Source organism: Corvus brachyrhynchos, unplaced genomic scaffold (assembly GCF_000691975.1).
Source record: "Corvus brachyrhynchos isolate BGI_N302 unplaced genomic scaffold, ASM69197v1 scaffold21, whole genome shotgun sequence".
Classification (NCBI taxonomy): domain Eukaryota; kingdom Metazoa; phylum Chordata; class Aves; order Passeriformes; family Corvidae; genus Corvus; species Corvus brachyrhynchos.
Genome location: NW_008236924.1, coordinates 4,696,092 through 4,720,394, shown reverse-complemented (window position 1 = coordinate 4,720,394; position 24,303 = coordinate 4,696,092). Strand labels below are relative to the sequence as shown.

Sequence of the window (24,303 nt, the reverse complement as noted above, 5' to 3'; positions counted from 1 at the left end):
AGACAACTCCCAGTTACCCCTTGTTCATTGAGGAGAATCAAACTGCTTTGCCCAATTTTGCTTTCCAAGTACCAGCTTAGCCCTAATTACTGCATCTTTTGTAGGCTCACTGGCCTTTTGTCACTTTGTTCTTCACCACAGTCCACCAAAAGTCCCAGCAGTTACTACTGGATGGAAAAAGTCACGTGAGGAGCAATGAAGAAGGAATAAATAGACTGGAAATCAAAAGGCTTCCTTTGGTTCCAGTAAACCATGATTACCATGAGCCCTCATGCCAATTAAAACATCAGGCAGAGTATCAGCCACACCTCAGCTGGAGGGATATAATGTTATTAACAAGATTTTTGCCATCACCTGTAGATCATGTTTATTCCCTTTAAAGCTGCTCCATCGTCTGCTCCGTTCAGGATAAACTCCGAGAGCTTTGGCTCCATAAAATGCCAGCAGCAGGTGATAAATAGACTGAACACTTGGTCCCAGGAATGATCCCTTCCATCCCTTCACATTCTGGGCCAAGCCTGCTCCTGCCTGTTTGCATCTGTAATTGATTGTGGGAGCTGTTAATCATAGGTGCCTGTGATAAAGGTTAGACATCTCTTTGATTCAAGGATGCTATTAAGGAATTAGGCAGCAGCAGGGTAAGAGTTTGTCTCTGCAATTAATTGCTGCCAGGGTTTTGCAATCCTGGATCGAGTCGTGGTGCAAAAATCAAAGACTGGCTTAAAAAAACCCCAACAACAACAACAAGAAGCCCCAGCTCCTGGGTGCTGTGCTCTACTCATAGTCCACGTGCTGGTGGAGGCCATGGAGATTCCTGTTCCATGGGTGCAATTTGGGGAACAAATGCTCAGCGCCTGTTTCAGCTCCTGAGCGCTGCTACTGGAGCTTGTACAGGATCCGATGGAAAACGGATAAGGTAACCAGCAGGATAATTAGATTTCCCTCCAAGTTACACTCCAACAAGGACTGGGAGTGACTTCACTCACTGCTAGCTTTGGTCCCATTATGGTTAGGATTCTGACAAGAATTGCCTTATCCTATTAAAATTCTCATAAATTTGGACTCTTGTTCTAGTCAGAAGACATCCCTCAGGCCTGGCATTTCCTCGTTTCTTAGGAGCTGGTATTAAGGATGTTTGGGCTGAATTTGTTTTGGGGTCAAAAGCAGGGTGAATAAAACGTCAGAAGAAACCATTTTTGAGTCTTCAGAGGTGGCTTTCCATCTGGAATTAAACTCCAGGAACTGGACTGGCACCTACTTTGGTTGTAAATGAGAGGTAAAACAAAACCCTTCCCCAAGTGCCCTTGGTTGTTTAAAGCTCTTCTGATGTTTCTCATGTAAGCATTACATGCAGCAAGACAAGACGACTCTAATTCAGGCAATTACTTTTCACTTAGGCCAAGCTCCTCCCAGTTACTTAAAGTGAATTTTCAGACTGGAAGGTCTCTGAGGCAGGAGATTGCAGCAATAGTGGGAACTAATTTAATATGAGTTTTCTCACGTCTTGTGCTGGTTTTTATACAAGGTGGCTGCCATTAACCAACCATTACCTTCCACCCCAGAAATAGATGCATTCCAGCCCAATATAAAATAATTTGGCTTTTTTTGCAGAGTTCATTGAAATCAAATCCTAACATGTAATGCTGTTGTTGTTCTTGTTATGGGAAATGATCCTGCCCTTTGAATGCCTTCTCTTCCCTCTGGGGATGTTGCCATCAAGGTGACTGTACCTGCTCCCAGCACCAGCTTGAGAGCAGTGGGGAAAATGGAACACAGAGGTTTCCAAATTCCATTCTGGTTTCTCGCTGCCAAGGGAGCCTGCCGAGCTCAATTCAAGGGCTAATCCATGACCATCACTCCACTTCAATAATTGCAGAACATTAATGAGTCTGTTTCCTTATTACAGAGCTCAAAATAAGAGCATTGGCATTCCGATTTAGCAGGGAACTTTTAAAGTCTTAGCCCAAGGATTGTAAGAGGAATGGATTTTTTTTTTTTTTAATTAACTTTGCATTCAAAACTTGTGTTAAACCATCTGTTCTCATGCAAGGGGTGAGGGAGGGGGACCATAGCCACAGATTTTCATCAGCGAGCTGTTAAATTAGTCCCTTTACTTCACAGAGCTTGTTTTATTCAATCTGCCTTTATTAAGAACACAGGTTTGATTCTGCAAAGAACAAATTCTTCTGGTTCTTTAAGGAAAATGGTTTTAAGCAGGGTTTTATTAGGTTGCATTACTGGATAAGCGATACAACATGTTACCAGCGTGAATCATCTGATTTAGAGTGACAAGAAAGGAACTTAAAAAATACCCAGAGCCAAAACATTGCCTGGCAAGGGCTGACAGGGCCAGATTGGATCTACTTCTGCAAAGTTTTGCTGTTGCAATTGGTAGTAAATGTCTAGGGCTTGTAGATATTTTGACTAACTCTCTTTGCCATCCCTAAATTCAGACGGAGAAATTAGGGCCAGGCTAAGTCTAAGCAGACTGAATAGTCCCAGGGCAGTCAGCAGGGCTGCTGATGGGGTAGAGCATGATCTGGGAGAAGGTCCAGCAGGATTTCATCCTAAGAGACATCCAAGGGCCACCTTGCCTTCACGCTACAGCACTCGTGTCTCTTTTCCCTGCCTCAGCCCAGCCAGCACAGCCCCTGTGAACCCCCTGGCTGCTTGTCTGGTTTGCAAATCTCTGCCTTTGGAATTCCACAGCCTTCAGCCACACCAGGGGGGACAGAACCCACCCCTGAAAACCCTCAGCCTGTTTCCACTGCCTGCATTCAGAGCCTTGTAGCTGCAAACCTCAGTATTCTGTTGGGTGACCTGACAGGCAACTGGGAAGAGGCACAGAGAATATTGGTGAAACAGAAATGGGGTTTCTTAATGAGAAACTACAGCAGAAACCTGGCCCTAAGTCAAATATTCAGCTACCATGAGGTCAAGGAGCATCTTCTCCTTGCACTGAAGACAGAGGGAAAGTGGCACATGAAGATCTGCAGGTTCAAAGATATCTCAGGCAACCAAAAAGGGAAACTGAATATTTCCACAGAAACTGTCATAACAAAATAGAATAATTTTGGCCAAAGTTGATGGCTGTCAGTGTAAGGGTGTGTCTCAGTCATGTTGAGAGATCTCTCTCAGGATTGGGGTCTAGCCTAGAATTAGCTCCTTTCCTGTGTTGAGGTCCTGAGACTGAAATGAGCTTTTAAACCTGAAGCAAACTTCTAAAAGCACTCCTGAAATACACAGCTAGAATTGCTAAACCAAAATTCCCAACTAAACCAAAATTCACGCTTTGTTAGGATGTACAATCCTCTCTGTTGAATTTTCAATCTGTGCTCCTTTTATTTGACTTTATTGAGACTTTATTGAGAGCCCAGCACCTGTGTGGTTTCAGTCTCCAAACAGAAGTATGGAAGTAAAAAGGAAGGTGACTCCCTGAAAAATCCATTTCTAACCTCACTGCTGTCCTCCTCAGCAGGATTTTCCCAGTTGGCTCCCCCTGCCTATCCCAACTGAGTCTTTCTGCCAAGAGCCTGCAGACTGTTGGAGCTGTAAAGAAAACTCCATAAATGTTTTGTTCCTCCTTCCACTGCAGTGAAGAGAATAAAAGGAGAACCAAGTTTTGCAGCAAGACCATTCCTTTGGGAGGCAATGATGGGTGTTCTTACCACTAACAAGTGTCACTTGTTTAATCCCCTCAGAACCTATTCCCACTTTGAGGCTTGGATTTTATTTGTGGAACAAGACCATGGTCGAGCTATGCACTAAGGACTTGTCACTGAAATGATGTTGGGACCCGTCTGGGGAAAAATAAAAAGTCTCAGTATCATCTCTTATTGGAGAACTCACCCAAAATATTGGTTCGAATTAAATCAAATACAGCACATTTTAAACACTTCGTTTTGCATCCTGTGGAGCAAATAATCCTTAGAGTGAGATTTTTACACGCATTTACGTGCAGAAGATGACATACATATATTCATATTTCAGACTCCATGAGAGAGGGGAAAAAAAAAGAAACAAAAGGCCAAAGGGCTTCCAATTTGCCCTGCCCAGGGTTTGGATTTCAAGTCTGAGCTCAGGAACTCAGTCTTACATGCAGTGGACAATTGCTGCCTCAGTTTCATGAGTAACCATGGAGTTTTCCTTTTTGGTGGGTGTTAGTCATTGGGGATGCTTCGCTCTGCTGCATCCTTTCCCTCACAGGGAACAGAGGAATCCCATTACTGCCCCTGGAGTCTGTGCCAGCAATCCAGGAGTGGCTTGGGAATGAGAGGCTGTTATTAAAGGAATGATGACTCCTAGTTCTGAGAAGCCCTGGACGTTTGACCACGCTTGGGAATGAATCTGCTCCTCTTTTCTCCAGAGCGTGTTGGCCCTCTCGGCACAGGGAGAAACCCTGAGAGCAGCAGGGCTCAGCAGCTCCAGTCTGCCATGGCAGGTTGGACTGGAACCTCCATTTCCACAGCCGTGGGATTCCAGGGAATTTGATGAGCTGGGAATCCTGTGTAAGACCACAGATCCATCCCAAACACGGCTCCTTTAGCCTCTCCCTCTGCTCCATCCATATCCAGTGCAATCTCCTTGTTACAGTACAGAAAAATGAAGGCTGTGAACCCCCTGTTTCTTTTTTTAAACATCTATTTATGTGGAATTTGAACCTTGCTATGAATAAACCATTAAAATGACATTAATAAACACCAGAAAGCAGTAATGATGTGTTACTGCCATAGGAGGGCCAGTTAAACGAGTTAAAGGCTGACACAGTTTTCCAGGCTCAGGGTTGCACAATGTGCTTGTTTACCTGGAACATTTATTCTCTCCCTTTCCCTCCTCAGACACACACGTGGGGGACCAAGGAACAACAGTGAAATCAACTCAGAAATTCGAAATACAGGCTACAATCTCCATTCCCTACAGTTCTATCTGTAAGATCACAACTGTATCTATCTTTTACTTGTAAAACCTTTCCCAAATGTACCATCTTTTGAGAAATAAGTTCTGATATTTGAAAATGAAGATACTTGTGTCTCACCTAGAGCTCCAATCCCCTTGGTTCACCCTCTTTGAGCATGTATATTCAGTTTAAACCTCCATTCTAAGACTCATTCCTGGACTTTCCCATGAATCATGAAAGCTGAAAACAAGTTTTTCTCTGCTTGACTTTGTAAATCTGTCCAGAACTCTTCTGTTCCTCTTCCCACTGAGTCATTTTAGCCCTTTAAATTTCACCTTGGAAGTTTCCTTTCTCTTTACTCCATGATGATGACTTCTGCTCCTTGGTTGTGTAATACAGTCCATCGCTGAAAGTCAGGAATTACCCTAAAAACACAGTTGGAATTAGGAATAAAGTTTAGGATGCCTGAGGAGAACAACAGTGGGCTTATGTCTGATTGATCTGACTATTCTTACTAATGAGAATTCCTACAGTGCTCTGGAATCAGCTGCTCAGAAAAATTCTCTCTGAATTTGCCCTGTGTTTGGGACTCAGATCCCACAGGGTGCTGAAGTCATACAGGTGGACTCAAGCTGAACTGGTGTTCAAGCTGGTTTTGACAAATCTAAAATCTCTACACTTCCTTTTTCAAAGGTTTTCTCATCATTCTGATGTGGAAGGGACTAAATGAACACTGCAGGAGGAAAGAAATTGCACTTCAAAAAGGATTTACCCTTGCCATCACCTTACACACCTAAACCAAGGCAATTCCCAGGGTTCAGATCCATCCATACTTTCATATCTTGCCAATTCCAATGAAATGAGGATAATTTAGAAAAGCATAATTATATTTTAACAGATCAAAGATGAGTGTATTAAGTTGAACTAATTGCAGTGAGGAATTTTGACCTATTTTCTTTGAAGTCTTACAGAAAATGATTTAAGTGAGCCAGTCCCATTTGCACAGGTCAAGTTCAAGATTCTTCACAACATTTTTGCTGCCAATTGATGATTTTTTTTATGTACACCAAATAAATTCATTTTTGTTTCAGGATGAAGCAATTATTCATACAAGGGATAGGAGTCCAAATAATCAGTATCTTCCTACTTCTCATGATTGTCTGAATCCAACTAGTCCTTTCTGCTACTCTTGCTTCAGGTTACTCCTCGGGAAATCCAAGACTCTTGAGGTGAATGTAGATCAGCAGCTTCACACAGATTTATTTATTTATTCATTTACTTATTTACTGGTTAGGATCCCAGAAGGTTTCTCTCCAAAGAAATGGTGTTTAAGAATATTTTATAGCTTATAGGATACAGTTTGGACCTAAATTTTAGCCTTCTCTCCACAGACTCAAATGCAAATGTGCTGAAAAGCAAAGGTGATCCTGTGCTTGGGTCCCCTCAGCTCTGTGCCAAGAAACGGGCAGGAAGCTCAGAGGGGAAGAAGAACAAGAGCAATGAGGCTGTGACATGGTTTGTTTCTTTCTGGTGGATTTGAAAGGAGATTGGATTTCTCAATGTGAACTCTGTTCACAACTTTCTGAGGCGGCAGTCGCTGAGTATGTGAGCAAAACTCTGCTGTGCAGTTTCTGATTCACCTTCCCTGTCCTTTGTGGCAGCTGTTTTTGGAGATGTCTCTTCTTCCTTCATTAAATCTTCCTCCTGAATCTTAGAAGCAAAACTCAAGCTTCAGCTCAGAAAATGCCTCTTTTTTCTTGAGGCAGCATGGAAGTAGGAAAGGAGAGTGGACAGAGGCAGTGATTTATCTGGGCTGTAATTGGCCATATCACCAGGGCAGCTCCATTCCTTGGCACTGTAGGGACAGAGAGAGCCAAGAGGCATGGCCTGGATCTTCTCTCACATTTATACCAGGAGAGGATTTGTCTTTAGCCAGGAGCACAAACCATTAAAGTTACATGGCTCCAAACTCTGGTCCAGTTACACAAAGGGACCATCTCTCTCTGTTTCTACCTGGTCAAAAAGACTCCGAACCTTTCTACTCCCATTCCTCGCTCACCTTCCTTGTCTCCATTCCCTTAGGGTCCTACCTTCTACTGACTGACCTTTACCAAGTGCAACAACAGTAATTATCCTATAATTAGACACTCTAAGTCACATTGTTCCTAAAGCTGTCAGTGTGGGAAGGAAGCAAGAAGTGCTTAAGGTAAGAGTTTAAGGGCTCCTTCTTCGTTGTATCACCAGAAGTATTTGTGCCAAGTCCTTGGCACTTCATTAAGTGGTTGTTGGGGTTCTCTCCTAATTGCATCTCCTAAGTAGGTGATTGCAGCTCATGACTCAGTGGTTGTGTCTCCAGACCACAGAGATAGAGAGTGAAGGACATTCAGGGTTTCAGATTTCAAGTTCCTGCTGCCATTATGGCCAAATTAAACCCTGCAAGCCCATCGTGCCACCCACACAGCATTAGGGGTGCACCTCAGTCTTCTGGGTGTCATCCCAGAGCCTGCCATGCACAGCTTCGGTTCAGGTAAATATGTGCAGCTTGTTTGAAATCCAAACACCCAGCAAATCCTTCTTGGTGTTAGAGATGCCTCTGAAACCATAATTCTCACTGTCCTATCACAGTAGGTGAGACTTTGAAATGTTCTTGTGGGAATATCCCAGCTCTGCCAAGGTTTGGAAGCACAGCCCTGGACTGAAGGCACAGGGCTCGTTTGATCCCCTCTTTGTGACACCAGCACTCCATTTTGAATTCCTTAGCAAGACATTGCAGATAAATCCAAAGAAGCACATGAATTCCACATTTTACTTTTTCTCCTTGTCTTTAGTGTCCTCTGGGATCATCTGTTGCAGAGTAACAAATCCCTCCACCCTGGCTCTGACTTGAAACGTGTACCAGGGTTTCCCTTCTCGCCACTCACTCCATGGCTGTTTCTTCTTCCTCCATTTGCCTTGTAAAAAAAAAAAAAAAGTTGTTTCTTTTTATTCCCCCAGTTCAATTTTCTCTGGGCACACAACATCGAGTGGTGCCTGCAGAAACACACAGGATGGAATATCTGACTTTCCCCTTTTGCTGTCCACATTTCACTGTCTTGCTGCTCGGATTGGTTATCCAAACCTCAGTGCAAATATTACAAATAAAATCACACTTTCACATAATACTCTGCCTCGGCACCGAATTCCTCCTGGCTCTTACTCAGGCTTGGTTATTGATAAGCATCAGGCAAAAGAAGGGTCTCTAGGTTAAATCTATATTGCTTTGAATTTCCCTTCCATGCTTAACATCAGACGCCACCAACACATCTTGAACTGATTTAAGGCCCTGGGGTGTTACTCGGTGCCATTCAAAACACAGCAAGCCACTTTCCATGTGCTGGGGCCACTAGGGCTCGTTAGAATGGCATTTTTAATAAAACTTAAGTGTAACTACAACATTTTGCGGCTCCACTCTCCAGATAAACCACTACAGACGTCATTCCCCACCTCACCTCCCCGTTTACACACCCACCAGACTTTTGACCAGCCGGCCAAATTCATTCTGGGTGTAAATCTATGGCAATCAATAACATTCCTTCTGCTTGACACCCATTGTGGGCAAAAGTTTCCGTAGAGTTGTTTGCGTATGTGTCTTTTTTTCACTTCCTATAACAAATTAAGACTTGAAACAAAGCCCTGAATGTTATTATTCAGGTGAGGCAATGCAGGAACATTAAAAACACTTTGGGTTTAGATGCAGCTGGTCTATGTTAGAGTTGTTTTCTGGTCCAGAAAAGTTTGGGCTGTTATTAATGCTTGAAGATTTTCCCTTTCGTTGCCTAGAATAAAAAAATACACTTACCCAGTGCAATTTCTTCTGGACAAGAATATCTTCAGTGTTCAGGAAAGAGCTCTCTGGTGCTGGTTGGGATGTGACAGGCAAAAAAAGCATAAAGCCAAAGGATGAACTCATTATCTGTGCCACTGGCCAAAATCAGATTCTGAAAGGATCATCTACAACTCACAGAGACAATCCTAATGAGCTCAGTCAGGAGAGAGTTTCTTGGGAAGCTTCTCCATGGGAATTGGGGGGGAACTGAAGGGGAATGACCCCAGCAGGATCTGCAGTTGCTGGAGCAGGAGCCTTTCCAGCAGAGAGTTTTGCATTGGTGATTGCAGAGGGCAAAGCTCTGCATCCCTTCAGCAGCTTTGCTCCTCTGATGACTCCTCTTAATAAATCCTGTTGTGCTTCTGCCTTCAGTTTCCTGTCACACTCCGGGTGTCACACATGGGACAGAAGAATCAATACATGGATTCCCTGGAAGTGAATCCCCGGAGAGTCCGTGGGGTTGGGATAAAAAGCCTGAATCACACTTTCTTCACCTCTGGAGACTCCCATTTCCAACTCTGCAGCCCCCTGAGGACAGAATTCTGCTGTTCCCAAGTGGTTTTGCAGTGATCAGCAAAGACCTCAGTGCGATATTTTCCATACCAGTACCATCTTACGCTTCCTGATGGAAGGAAGGATCATTTGCCTTTGCATGATGAAGGTCTTTGCGTTCATCACCTCCTGGCAGATCCTGCGGAGTTTTGTTTTTTGGAAAGGTCTGGGTGTGAGTGTGCAGATGTGTTAGGATGCACAGCTCCTAGCAGAGTTTCAAGCATCACAGGGATCAATATTGAAGGCTGATTGTGGGGTGAATGAGCTGTTCCCACCTCTTTCCCATCCCAAGCCTGTCCCTGCTGAAGGGAAGGGAGGTGTGAAGTGTGTGGCAATGCACACCCCAGGGCAGCCGCCAGCACCACCATTCCCAGCTCCCGCCGTCTCCACGCGATGCTGTTTAATACCAGACCAATGAGGTGAATAAAACCTACAAAAGTTTATAGTGTGTAAATTACTGTTGCACCCTGCCCTCTGCCTCCGCGCTGAACTGAGAGGGATAAATGGAAACAGCCCCTTTCCCTGCCATGGCAGGAGGACTTCCAGGAGCTGGAGGAATTCCTGGGCAGTTATATAGGGATGGAAAGCAGCAGGAAACGTCCCAAGCAGTTCTGGCTCTTGACACCTCATCCTCTGAACATCCCACTCCCAGGCACTTGTGGAAAGAGGCTGAGATGGAGAGCCTTGGCTCCAGGCCATAGATCTCTTCCTCAGCACCCAGAGCCACAGGGCTGAGCAAAGCCGTGGTCTTTGAGGGCCAGAAAGAAGGCAAAGCAGCAAATAGGGGCTACAAGCAGCTAATTTGGGATTTTAGCAGGGTACAGAGGGAGGAAAAGCAAGGCTATTTGGAGGGGGGCTCTGCTGGAGGCTGGGCACCGCCAGGGCTGTTGTTTTGCCTCTTCTTGGCCTTCAAAAATGTCTGTTGTGTAACCTGAATAGCTGCTGGCCATCCCATATCTCACATATTTGAGAAGACTGGAAAATTCTGTTGCAGAGGATCTAAAACTGCTGAGGGAATGTGCCATTGGAGACAGGCATCTACAGCTCAGCTCAGCACATGAGCAGCCCTGGCAGCTGCTGTGTTATCTTTGGAGCCACTGCTCACTCTGTCAAACTGAAAACACGACAAAACATTTGAGCAAACGCTGAAACTTTTATGATCTCTTGGGGGGAAAAAAAAGAAGTTTCAGATAATGTAATCTGATGAGTGTGGTACAGATGGAGAGATAGACAGTGCCTGTTAGAAGATGCATCTGCATGTTATAAAACGAGGAGAGAGAGAGATCTGGCTCCCTGCTTTACCCTCAGATCTGCGAGCACAGATTCCTTTAACCATTCAAAACCCTGCTGCTGGACATAGGACCTGAGCAAGGGACAGAGGCACTTCCTGAAGGAGCTGCTGGTTCTCCACGTGTGTGGGAGAAGCACAAAGTTGACGCCGGGTGCTCAGTCTGATTTAGCAAATGATGGCCTTTGCACACATGATTTCATTGTCTGTGCCTCAGTTTCCCTGTTTGTAAGACAGCAAAATCAGTTGCATCACCGAGTGCTTTGGTATTGAAAAAATGTTCTATCTAGGGAAAGGTTTTGCTGTTCTCATATTTCTGGATGCGTAAGAGGTCACTGGAAGTTTAAGGAAGCTTACTGAGGTGTTAGTTAAAAATAGTTAATGATGTAAAAAAAGATGTAACTCAGAAACATCCAGGGGCTATGTTTTAAAAACAAACGAACGCACAGCCATAGCAAGCAGCAACTTTTGCCAATACTTGCTGTAGCGAGGTGTTTCAAGAGCTACAGTTTGTGCTGCTACTGCGATCCCTTTATTTCAGTGCAAAGGGAAGGGGGGACTCCCAGGAGCAGCTCCAGCGATAGGGACTGCGTGCAAATGCGCGGCTCGCACACAATCCGAGGGTTGTTCTGCTGACACTGGGCACAGAAACATCAAGTTAAAGGTCATCTCTGAGTCTTTCATTTCCCTCCTCTGCTCTGCCCTCTCTGGAGTCCGGGATTTTGTCTCCAGACTTTCTGGGAATCGCTCTGGTCGTGTGCCGGAGCACCGGCTGCGTTTCGCTGATGAGCAAAGAGCTCCTTGTGTAGACACTTTGCACAGCCAATTAGCAAAGTAATTGAGAACTCTTTGGGATGAAAGGTGTAACACACACACACGATTATTCACCATTTTCATTCCATGCCGTATCCGGGAAGCTGCTGGAATGGAATGCAGCGAGGCACTCCGTGATGAGGTAACTGGGAATGACCTGCTTTCCCTCATTTACATCTGACTCAGAGCCATTTGAATACTCTGCTTTATGTGTGATATTGCCTTATTACTTTTACAACACCCGGCAGAAGACAAGGAGAGCCAGCAGGTCTCTGCCCTCAAGAGGTTGTTTTATCAGAGCGAAAATGAGTGGAAGGTAATGCACAATAGGGAGGAGATGGGTGGAGAGCTCGAGATGGTTGGGCTGCAGCATAATCATTGTTATTAAAGTCCTTATGGACATCATGGGAGAAATTAGTCTTAGGTAAGGATTTGAATGGAATGAGACCAGCTGCTCAGCAGGCCAGAACTGGGAGGCTGTTTAAGCAGAGATGGGTGGTGTGGGGAAAAGATTGGATATTCTTACTAATATATATATATATATATATATACATTTATATATGGCTATATATAGATTTTATATATAAGATTATATAGAAGATGATGATAATACCCAGCCCAGGCTGTAAAGACAGTGCTAAAATAGATGTCACACCTTCATTTTTGGAAACAGCCCATCAAACCTGATCTTCTTGAGGTTGCTTGTAAATTTTTAGGATCAGGTTTTCAGAGCAACTGGGCAAAGCACGGCACCGTTTTGAAAACCTGCCTCTCAAAACACTCGTGCTTCAGGAGGTTGCCTGGACTGTGGAAACTGGGGGATTGTTTTGCTGTCTGTATTAGATGTTTTATTTTGGTATCCTCACCTTGCTTAAAAAGTGCCAGTTAAAAACACCGAGCTCCCGAGCTCCTTAATCCTTCCCACAGCAGAGCACGACATCCAACACTAAAGCTCTCTCTTGTGGTCCTGCTATGCAAACACAAGTCCTTCGTTAGAGGCAAACTCGCTTCAGAAACTACTTCAGCAAAACACCAAGCTCGTCAGGAGTTGAGAAATCCCGTCTTAATTTTCTGTTAATTAAGCTGACAGTTTCTATTCCTAATTTTAAATGGAGGATGTTTATTATGGAAATTATTGGCAGCTCTTACTCTGTGCACACCAAATGTGTTACCAGAAAAAAATCCCTTCTTTTAAATAAGAGGTCGAACTTTTCGCTGCTATCGACGAAATATTAAAAAGGCTGATTCAGGTGCTTACAAACACAACCTTCCCATTGTGCTGGAATATCCAGCTTCCACTTCCAAGAGTCATTTTGCCCTGGCTACCTTTGATTTCCCAGGCTGAAACCTCTCCTTTGCATTTATGTGCGGAGCCATGAGGGCCAGGAGAGCCTGGGAAGGGCAGGGACATGGAAAACAACTGGGCACCCTTTAGTTTTGCAAAAGCAGAACCTGTTCCCTGCAGATGAAAGCTGATTCACGGGACATTTTTCTGACAGCCAGCACTGTCTGTGCTGATTAAGGAATTGTGTGATCAGATAGAGAAAGTGGCAGGGAGCTGCTGTGTCATCTCCTGGTGGGGCTTCTGCCGCTGGGAATCGGCCTCGTCTGAGCCACTTTGTTCTGGCACCAAGCTGGGCTCACGTTTGGCCTTTCCTTGTCCTTGGCCAGAGGGGAACTGTGAGCAAAACTACAGGAAGAAATCTGGATTCGTTTACCGATGCTCCCTAAATGCCTCAGGGTGGGCAGAAAGCCTCCAGGGGCTGGGAAGCTGGGATTTCCCCCTGATCAGGAGTGTGGAGGTGAAAGGATGGAGCTGCCTGGCCTCAGGTGGGCACCCCACAGCGCAGTGAAGGCTGGCAGCCCATGGCAGGGAATGTCTCACCAGAGGAATATCTTTTCTGGGCAGGGTTGAGGTGCTGCTGGATTTGTTTTCACTCCTGAAAAATGAAGGGGTGAAAAAAAATCTTCCAAAGCGACTGATCCATGAGGAAGATGTGAATGTTTCTTTTCAGTAATACAACAAACAGGACCTTGAATCCTCGGGATGGGCTAGGAGATCTGAGAAACCCCTGAGCCTGACCAAAGGGGCAGGAAAATGTCCCCAGGATTTTGGGGACATTCAGGCTTTGAGGATGGATGGGGGGAAGCAGGGGTTGCATTTCTTGGCTCTCATCTGGCATCAAAACCACCCACCAGTGTCCCTATCTCTCTCTCAGGACCTGCTGGCAGTCACCCCATGGGCTTCAGTGTCTGCTTTAAAAGCCCCTCAGGGGCTCTGATCCCAGACCAAGCAGCCTCAGCGATGATGTTTTTGTCCCTTCCTGTTCAACACAGGAAAAATTCCCCCTTTATGATACACTCAAACACAGGACTCTCTCCTTCTGAGCTTATAATTGACCACATAAAATCACATTAATGTTATGATCCCAGCAGCTCTCAAACACAAAATTTCATGGGAAGATTTGAAATCCTAAAACTCTTCATTTTCTGGAGAGTTCAGGGAAAAAAATTATGTTTCCAATATATATATTTTTAAGAGTTTTCTGAGAACTGGAATGCCATGGACTTACTGCTTCATCTTCCTTTGTACTTTTTTGTTATTCCACATATGGTGGTGAATGGCGTTTAGAGAATTTCCTTTTTTCTGTTTAATATTTAATGCATATTCCAAACTTGGCCAATTTTGGAATGTTAGAGAGTGAGCAAGGTAATAAAATGTCAATAAATACGAAGATTATTTTCTCTCCTGATAACAGCAATGCTAAAAAGAATTGTGTATGTTAGTTTTTGACAAAGAAGATCCAAATCGTCTGAGGATAGTTTGTCATTTTAAATAGAAATAAAAGCCCAATAAAGTGGGAAAATTCAACCTAAAGTATAGAGGGTCACCTAGAAATGAACAGAGTTGGTTTTTTAATGCAAACCCAGGCAGGACCAGGATGCACTTTGCCTTACTGCAAAGCTGGTCATTAAAACTCATTTGAATTTGAACGAGGCTTTTTTTTCCCCTCCTCATTGTTTTGAAAGAAGCAATAAATTTTCCTGGACAATTAGAAAATGACAATTCTAAAGGACTGGAAGAACAGGTCAGCTGAGTGAATTCAGGCATACCTGTGACTGCTTTGGTAGAAAGGAACAATTCTACAAAACAACATTTTTGCAGGGCTTCATCCTCTAAATCATCAGCTGCTTTTAATGGCAACTAACACCAAACTGGGATTATTAAAGGTGAGGAAGCGCTGAGTCTCTGCCAGAGCTGGATTATTTTTCTTGTGTGGATGCAAAATGCAGTGAAGACGTTTGGGAATGGCTTAATGTGCAGGAGCTTGATAGTGGGGTAACAAAAACAGAGCTAACAGGCACGCCACAGGAGAACTGGGAATGCTGCTAACTCCTTTGGAAAATCAAGGCAGAATGAAGGGCTTTCTTGATTAAGTTTTTTGAAAAGTTAATTTACCAAAACAGCCAGTTAAGAAATGTGGAAAACGTGAGCATCCCCCACTACTGTGCCAGGGATTTTCTTCCCTGAGCTGGGAGTGGAAATCCTCAAAGCTCACCAAGGAAGCATCACACCCAGGCACCAGTGGACAGCTGAGTCACCAGGGCTGTAACCCTCTGAGGGCTCCAGACCAAGTTCTCTGATTTAAAGTGGAGGTTTTCAGGAGGAAAGGAAAAATGGGCTTTGAACTTCTCAAATGCCAAAGGTGTTTGTGAGCAGGTTGGGTCTGTGCTGCTGTGACCACGTGGCTGCTGCTTTAGGGAGCCAGGCTGGGACCGGCAGGCACAGAGATGGCAGAACCCAGCACTGCTGCTGAACTCTGCTGAAAATACCCAAAACCTAATCCAGGCATGGAGAAATGGGCAAAATTATCTCCTGTTATGGGTTAAATGTGTTCTGGTCCTGATGTGTAGCTGGGGAAGTCAAGTGGAGCTGCCTTCCAGTCCCCTTCCTGTGGTCACATATGTAGGTGACAAAGATACGTTGCCCCCAAAAAAATCCTAACCAAAAGAAAGGAAAATCAAATCAGAACTAAAACATGCTATTATAATAAAACCAGTCATTGTCTATTTGTAAATATGCCCTGCTTAAAGCATTTTCTGTTCCTTGTGGCAGAAAATCTCAAACCACAGAGATGTGATTTTTACAACTCTTATTCCTATTATTTATAAAAGCCTGAAATTGTTGTCCCAAGACCTACTCTAATTTCCCTGGAAATGATTATGAATGGCAGAGTTAACAAAAGACCTTACAAAGAGATTATTACAGCTATTATTAATGTATATATTCAGCCAAATGTTTGGAGAGGAGATCTGGTTTTTCTTCTTTGTCCTGCAACACCCCATGAACAACTCACGTGTGTTGGTGGATTGTCTGCTTGCCCAGAAAAACCCATAGTTCATAGTGAAAAACTAATCCTTGTGTTTTGCCAGAAATGAAGGAAACTGCAAGCAAACAGCTGTAAAGTTGAGGAAAGGGGATTTAAATTTACCAATAACAGCATCTTCATAACTGTTGACTTTGGAAAGTATGAGAGGAATGAAAGGGAACGTTCCCTTGGTTTCATTCCCTGGTGTCATTCCTCATCATAATGTAATTTAAGTGCTGCCTTTTATATTGTCGCTTTGCAGGTTGCCTGTTGTTAAAGGTACACTGTCACATAAAATCAAACAATGCTTTACCTCTGCAGTGAATAACACTTCCAACTACTAAAACTGATTGTTAAAATGTCATGTTAGTCCATTCCATAAATCACCGCTGAAATCCTGACCTTGCTGAAATCAATAGAGGTTTGCCACCAGCTCCCATGGGGCCAGAATTCAGCCTCCAGGCTTGATGGATATCCAGAGGGAACAATATCTCCAATTACTCTCTTAGGTTGGGCAAGTGCATTCCTTGTTCCCATTCCTTTCCTGCTTTCACAGTCCCTCACATCTTCAAGGGGGCACTTGGGCTGCTCAGTCTGATGGGCTGCCAAGGGTCGGGCTGATAGATGGTGCTGAGCAGCCTCTTCCTGCAAACACTTCAGCACTTCCAGAGCTTTATCATCCCTCTGGAGCCACAGCCCAGCTTTGTCATAAATGACAGAGCTGTGGCTGAGGTTATTGCCCATTTTACATCCCTGTGTCCTGTGCAGGAACAAAGCACAAAATGTTTTCTCTTTTCATTTACTCAGGGAGTGAGTAATAAGCTTGGTACTTATTTCTGTTGCTTTAGACAATGAAGGGAAAATATTTCGCTCTTTGTTTTGCCCAAATCACTCTAATTGCCTCCTGGAAAGTCCACTTCATAAAAGGAAAACACATTTGAAAGTGTAGCTGGTAAGTTCATCACTCAGAGATTGAAAAAGCAGCATTTGTTCCTCTAATCAAGCTTTCCAGGTCGATGTGTTCACCGCAGTGTGTTTATTCATGCTTCATCCAATTTAGATATAAATAGTTATCACATGTGTATTTAAGACCATTCTTTAAAAATTAGAGAAGAACCTGTGAAAAATCTTCAGATTTTACCTCCCCGTAGCTCTGGCAAGTTTTGGTCCAAACGTGGTGGTTTTTACTTCAGTGCACACAAGTTTTGAAGGCAGGAGTGGGACAAGGAGAAAGCTGCACGTCACATCAGGGCATTAATCCCGGCTCTTCCTTTAGGACTGTCATCCTGGCAGCCAGGGGAGAGGTTTTTCTCTCTGTGCTGCTGTTTAAAAAAGGGAATGTGAGCAGCACCAGACCCATGTGGCAATCGAGGTGCCGCAGGCAGCGCTGCCAGGACTCCTGCAGGTACACGGGGCAGAAGTGAGCACTTCAAAATGCTTCTCAACACAAGTCCCAGGGCTTATTTCATTGCCTTCCCAAAGCCTGGAATCAAACACGGAGTGTATCGGATGTCTCCAGCAGCAACTCAACTCATGCACTCTTGTAAATCTCCCTCGTAATCCCCCTGCTGCTGACACTTTATTAGCCAGGCATTCCGGGCTGCGCTTTACTGGGGCACCTCTAAGTGATTGCAGATGGGAGCGCTGTGCTGGGTTCAGATGTGCTACCACAGAGCTCTCTTCATATTTTCCATGCTCTGCCTCCTTTGTCAGATTGGTTTTAACCCTGTTGTGTTCAGGATGTTTCCTACCTCAGCCGAGGAGCCGAAGGTGGATGGGACACCAGGGTGTTTTCATGGATGTGAGGGTACTCCTCTCTGCTGATCCAGGGAAACTTAAAATCTCCCTGCATTGAATCTCCAGCAAGAACTGCTGGACAGGGTGAGGAGATGTGTCAGTGTTCCAGAGGGAAGCTGGGAATTGCACAGAGCTGCCCAAAGCAGCAGAGATACGAGGTGATGAATCCACACCACGGCGTTCACGTGCTCAGCCACAGCTCCGCTCTCAGCAGGCCCCATTGGTGCACAGAGAGAGCCACTGGCTGAGACAGAGGAGATTTCTGGACTAAAAGTCCCTGTGAATGCCATGTTAACAAAAATACATTGCATCCAGGCCGAAATCGGGGTCTCTGCTCCGAGCTGCCCCATGTTTTCAGCTCTGGAGGATGAAATGTGGTTTACCTGCAAACCTTCCTGCTGTGGTGCCTGCAGTGAGGACAGCACAGACAGCACTGCCTCGTTTCCCATCCAGGATTAACCCAAATATCACTGCACAGCTACAGCAAAACACTGGAAAATCACTATTTTTATCTCCTTGTGCCTTTCAAAGTTGAACACAGGCCGGAATTCTGGGCTGCCCAACTGGTCTTTCAATTTTACGTTGCCAATCCTGCCTAATGAGCACAGGATCCATAGTGTTGGGCTGGAAAAACTGTATTTCCCACATTCTTAGCAAAGAGGAGTGGGCAGCACCCACAGTGTTAATTTTGTTTCTCAATTCAAGTGAAAAGCAAATCGAAGCTGTGCACTGCTTGTTTTTCTGAAATCATAAATGTGACATGGAATGTGTTTATCCCTGTGATGACCTTGCTCAATGGAGGTAATGGGAATTACAGATGGTCTCTGCAGTGCTTCAGAATTAACAGCTTTTTGTGAGGAATGGCTTTTAGGATTTCAGGTTGGAAAAGCAATGCTGGTTAAAGGAAGTGGTGTTAGAAAATCCCCAGAGATGAGCAACATTTGCAGTACTACCCAGTGAATCTGTTGTCCCAGCATATTCAGAATCTTAAAGAAGGAATTTTAAACATCAAGGCATGGCACCTGTGTCTTTTGAACCATTAATTTATTTAATTGCTTTGCCTGAGAAATGTTTGCCACAGCCATTGAAACAATGTAAGGCAGGCTCATAATTGCTTAGTGAAATGTATACGTGTTTTTATAACAGCTATTTTCCAGAAGCTCTGATTTCTCTGGTTAAATTGAGTGTAATAAAGACAGCGAGTCTGTGACAGACAAGTTGTGGCACCTGTGTTTCCAGATGGGACACAGGAGGAAAACTTTGCTCATCCTGACTATTAACTGAGCTCTACGAACCCACATTGCCCAGAGTAAACAGGTGCCTATCAAACCATAGCTCTGGGAATTCCTCTTGTGATTCATGCTTTTTCCATCCATCCAAACAAGCTCTGCTAAGCTGCTTGACTCCATAAACTGGACTGCACAAGTAATATGATGAAAAGCATCATAATTTATATCCCAAAGAACATATGTCTTCCATATTGATACGTTAGCAAGTCCCAGAGTTTGGCTCCATGGTTTGGCCAAGTTAGGCACTTGTGTTGCTGTGGTTAATGTGAATTTGTTCTCTACATATGGGCAGCAGTTCTCAGCAAGACTCACGGCATTATCATGGAGGATTAAATTCACATAAATTAAACATGCAGCCAACGGTGGCTCTTTTATTAGGAGAACATTGTTTGTGCATGATTACAGCCAGATTTTCAAAGGAAATCAGCTCCCAGCTAGACTCCAGAAGGAGCAGGCTGATTTTTAAAGCAACTCAACATTTTGGATGCTGAGCTCCTGAACATTTGGCCATGAGGATCATTCTATTCCATCACTCCCTTCACCATAGCTCATGGTGATATATTGGCTGTGAGATCTTCAGACATTCCTTATGATCCCAGATTTTGCTTTCCATGAAGACATATTTCTTCAGGCTGAGAAGGGAAAAACATTTTTCAGTGTTGCAGGAAATCAGGGAGCTTGTTGTATCTTCTCTGTTCTTATGAGATAAGTGCTTCAGATCTCTGTAACCAAAGGTATTTCTGGTGTTGTGAACCGAGTATTTTATAGCTCACAGCATCAGTTGTCCTACCAACTTTCTGGACCAAATGTATATTATAGAGCTATAAAGAACAGAAGAAGATTGAACTCTTGCAATGAGTTGCTTTAAACCATGAAGGTTTGTGCTGCTGGTTAGCAGAACTCATCATCTGCATGTCAATGGTCTTTAAGAGTTCTTAATCACTGACAATTTTTCTTCAGCTGGAAAGACAAAAACTTTGCGTATTTGGTGTGAAATATTCAGCTCTATTTTTTTCTAGGTTGTGGTTTCTTTAATATTCTGTTTTGGAAGCAGAAAATTTCTGATAAGATGGGAATTTGCCTCTATAGGGAGCATCTCACTGAGGTCACACCTCAAGTGCTGTGTCCAGTTCTGGGCCCTTCACTTCAGGAGAGACATCGAGGGGCTGGAGTATGTCCAGGGAAGGGAATGGAGCTGGGCAAGGGTCTGGAACAGCTGAGGGAGTTGGGAAGGGAGCTCAGCCTGGAGAAAAGGAGGCTCAGGAGGGACCTTGTGGCTCTGCACAGCTCCCTGACAGGAGGGGGCAGCCGGGGGGTGCCCAGGACAAGAGAAAATGGCCCCAAGCTGGGCCAGGGTAGGCTCAGGGTGGACTTGGAGTGCCCATCCCTGGAGGTGCCCAAGGAAGGGCTGGAGGTGGCACTCAGTGCTCCGGGCTGGGGACGAGGTGGGGATGGGGCACAGGATGGACTTGATGATCTCACAGCTCTTTTCCAACTTCAGTGATTCTGTGATCTCTTAGCAATTTGTCAGTGCATTATGGACACCTACATGTGGCAGATGTGAATGATGGCAGTGCAAAGGTAAAAAGTCACATAATCCATCTTGTTGAGGTATTTTTGAGGCTTGGGGGGGGAGAGTATTTCACATGACTGAGCTTCAGTCCTGCAAGATATTACAAACAGGTCCCCAGCATAATGGATCTTAATAAATCTGCTTCCTTAAGATTTTCCATCATTATTGTTGGATCTACTTTTGCTCTCATGTCAGCAGAAAATGGGGCAAGAAGTTTGAGGTCCTGCTGTACCTGGGAAACAGATGCAAAACTGCCTTGCTTATTTATGCAGGTTTTAATCAATGATTTCACACCTGAGGAACACCTCCAAAGCCCAGCATCTGCCACATCAGCAGATCAGAAAATGCCATGTTCCTATGGAAGAATCTCAAAATAAGAATTATTTTCCAATTTTTGAAGCCTTTCTTCCCATTTCCTGCTTTTCTTTCCCCCCGTGGCCCCTGTTGAGAAGCGTTGGGTAATGCCTAACCTAAATGTTGCTTTAGTCACACACCAGCAGTCACCCAGTAACCATCGAGCATTATTAAACTGCCGTCATTTCTCTTTGGGCTCCATCAATTATCAAGACTGATGGGGGAAAAGTTCAGCCAAGGTTAGAGCCCGTGTGTGTCTCTGGCCCACAGGGAGCTCTGTATCATTGCTCTGAGCCAGCAGAGAAGGCACTGTGGGTTTGGTTGCTCCTGGGGCCATAAATCCAGGGAATGCGCGAGTTGCAGTGATTCTCGACTCTCCCTGTAGGAATAAGGAGGGAAGGAGGAGAATCACCAGCTAATGTCAGCGAAAAGCTTCTCAGAGCAGTTTTCTAATCTGCAGTACCTCGTTAAGTTTGTCCCTAAATCTGCCCATTTCACCCTTATTTCTTCGCTCTTGATTTACAATTCCCTTTTGAAGTGTTTTCTTCTTTTCTGCACATTTCTCATCCCATCACTGTCATGGCTCTTCAATTTGGCTCTGGTTCCACCAGAAAATCCCTGAGCCCCAAGACTCTGAGAATGATGAGGATCAGGAAGGGCTGAAGGGGAACAAAGTGAGAGTGGCACTTCAGCCCTTGTGCCAATGCCCTTCCCAGCCTTGCAGCTCTGCCCCTCACCTCTGGTTCTGCTGGAATTATGGATCTGGGAGCACATCAAACCCACTTCCATACAGCTCTGGAAATAGAAAGGGGCTTCTTTGATGACTTCAGGTATCCACCCTCCAGGTATTACATTTTTTATAAGTGGTGTGGCTTTTACAGTTAGTGCAGAATTTGGCTGTAAATTGGAAGGTACTTCCAGGTCTGCACAAAGAGATTCCCGCTTCCACCAGGTTTACCCTCACCTGGAGATGGAGTCTGGTTCTGCCAGCCTGTGTTTGGCTGCACTCTGGCTTCTACCACATGACTTGAAGTAATAAATGGGATGGGATTGCATAGAGTCAGAGAGTGAAGAAAACAAATACCCATTTTAAAGTCTTAGGGGACTGTCTATTATTATAATGGGAAAGTGGAAACCTAATTAAAACAAAGGTTATGAAAAGCAATTTCACAATTTCCTTTCATTTGCCAATAAAAACATTAGATTATATATGACAGCCTAGCGTTTGCTCAAAAGCCAGAATCCCAAATGTCTCAATATGAAGATGTATTGGTAGAAAATATTTAATCTCATCCAGCCTTAAATTCAGATGTGAATCATGAATTCCTGCAAATTTCCCTTAACAGCTGTATGTTAAAACCTTTCCCAGCTGTTGTAAGTCTGTTCATTTTTCAAAGTTATTAAAGGATACACCCCCTCTAATAATTCTCAGATCGTGGTGAGACACAAAAGGTTTATGTATTTCAACAGAAAGCTATTTTGCATTTACAGTTCTGCACAAGAGAAGGGCTTGTTATTTCCCCTGAGGCTGATCAATACTAGCAGGAATAAAAATGGTGATAACTTCGAAGTGTTCTTTGAAAAATTTCCAGGACTTCAAACCCTGAACAAAACGTAAATGCAAACAGAAAATAAGTTGAATTAAGTAAAATGTGATTTGAAAACTTCTAACAATCACGCTTGCCAAACTCTGTAAGCCCTTTTTAATGTGACTGCAGTGACTTGAATTGGATCAGAACAAGCAAAGCAAGGAATCCACAAGAATGAATTCATTTAATGCAGGGAGAAGGTCCTTTCCTGACTTTGTTCCAAGCACAATCAGCTGCCAGCTCTTCGACCAGCCCAGCCTGCTCCAGAATGGAATGAACACTTTGGGGGATGGCACTTGGAATTCCCTGAGTCCTGAGGTTTTTGATATAAAGGATTTCCCTTCTAAGGACAGACACATCCAACCAGGAATACACAGATTTTCATCATTTGGTGAACAAAACCCTAGGGGCTTGAGTTTGTGAAAAATAGCAAAGTTGCTGATTTTTGTTTCTTGCCTTTGAAGTTATTCAACAATTATTTCCTAACTATTTAAAAGTACTTTTTTGAAGAAGCATTTGCCAAACTTAGCAGAAACTGGTGCACTGTCCCCGTATTTGAGTTTCACACTATTTTTTTTCCTGTGAAGCCCAATATAACAATGATTCCCATTCATTAAAAGCACCATCATTTTTCTTCATTGAAAAAAGAAAACCTAAACTCTAAAACATTGATCTTGTCAGACATTTGATTCTGTCATCCTCTCTTCTCTTATCCAGAGCTTTGAGGGCATATGAAATTATCTCCTTAAAGCAGTAGTTCCTCCATATCTCTGGGCTACAAGTAACCATTTTGTTTATGCAATTGCTGCTGATTTTATCTCTATCAGTGCCTGGCACTTCCTCGAATAAGCACGCAGATTGTGTGTTGTGTCCCTGAAAAGGAGCAATATAATTGGTGATCACTTGAAAAAAGTTTGGTTTAAGCAAATTGCTTCACTCAAAGGGAATCGCTGGGTAGAATCAGTTTTCCAGGACAATATCCAAGTGCTTTTACCCACAAAGCTGTTCCTTCTTTAAGGTTTTGCCTCATCTATTAGAGAGTTTCCCCAACTGCAGCAAATGATGCAGAGATCTTAGAGGCCACTCCTTGCTTTGATATTCAGCCCTGCAGTTTTGTGCTGGGTATCAATAAGGCAGCTGTGCTGTGGTCTGTACCTACAGAGCAGCTCAGAATGCTCACAGAAGCTCTAAAACTCTTTTTTCCTTACTTTGAGTGTTCGACTTTGCAGCCTCAGTAACCTCTGAGTGTGGGAAGCAGAGGTGATTTTTCTTTTTTGGCAAATTTCCTGGGTAAACGAAAAATGCAGGAAAATCAGAGTCCTCATGGTGTGGGTGGGAGGGGCATGCATTGGGATCTGCCACCTGAGCCAGCAGCATCCCTGAGAGCTGTAGGATTCCAGCATCCTTTGCATGGACCAGGATTAGAAGGAGATGAGACGTTTGTTGGGTTTTTATATTTTTTTGGGAGCAGGGACCAGGAGTCCAGAAGTGAAGGAGAACCAGGGTGTTTCCAGTGAGAACAAACTCTTTACTCTCCTCCCTCACCCCTGCCCCTCCAACAGCTCCAATCCAGGATTATTCAGGTGCATTCACCCAAATGATGGGTGTTCATTGTCAATGAGTCACTTAATTGTCTCCGTATGACTGCAGATAAAATGCCCCAGTGTGTTACAGTGGCAGCAACAGAGCCATGATGCTCTGAGGACACAGCAAGGCAGGGCTGGCAGGTAAAGCCAATGTTTTTTTTTATCAAGCCAGCTGATGCAACTGGAATAATCTCCCAGTTGCACATAAATGAGGTTTTATCTTATCCAGAAAGTGTTCCAGCTGATTTAAAGTTGTTCAGAAATAATCTGTTTAATCAAGGCCAGAATGCTTAGTACCATATAAAATAGATCCCTATCTCTGCAAATCTG

General features: G+C 44.0%; 1 long non-coding RNA gene across 1 annotated transcript; it reads right to left on the bottom strand.

Moving 5' to 3' along the window:
- Nucleotides 1–2,204: 2,204 nt before the first annotated feature.
- On the bottom strand, nt 2,205–9,716 carry LOC108445172. The gene is made up of 2 exons (XR_001859925.1): nt 8,736–9,716; nt 2,205–7,848 (listed from the first exon to the last, which is right to left on the bottom strand). It is a non-coding gene; the product is annotated as an uncharacterized LOC108445172 (long non-coding RNA).
- Between the last annotated feature and the right edge of the window lie 14,587 nt (nt 9,717–24,303).